Source organism: Vidua macroura, chromosome 1 (genome assembly GCF_024509145.1).
Source record: "Vidua macroura isolate BioBank_ID:100142 chromosome 1, ASM2450914v1, whole genome shotgun sequence".
NCBI classification, from domain to species: Eukaryota; Metazoa; Chordata; class Aves; order Passeriformes; family Viduidae; genus Vidua; species Vidua macroura.
The window spans coordinates 59,619,823-59,620,129 of NC_071571.1; positions in this window are offsets into that span (position 1 = coordinate 59,619,823).

A 307-nucleotide genomic window follows, 5' to 3' on the forward strand; every position below is an offset into this window, starting at 1 on the left:
CACATATTCCTAACAACTCCCAGGCAGTGTTCTTTCTTCAGCACTCCCGCTTGGAATAAAACAATTTTCCTATTTAGATTCTATCAAGACTTTACTACCAGTTATCTGACTTCCTTAATGGTTACTAAAAACTGAGGAGGTTACTAAAATGAAAAGGTTTTTTTGTTTATAGCTGTATGTGGCATGATGAAATTCATCTTTTGAAGCAGCACATGAATTCAACCCAAAACTCTTTAGTATTTCAGACTTAGTATAAGGAAGCAAACTTCTCCCTGGCAAGAACAACAGATCTGCTATACATCAAAAC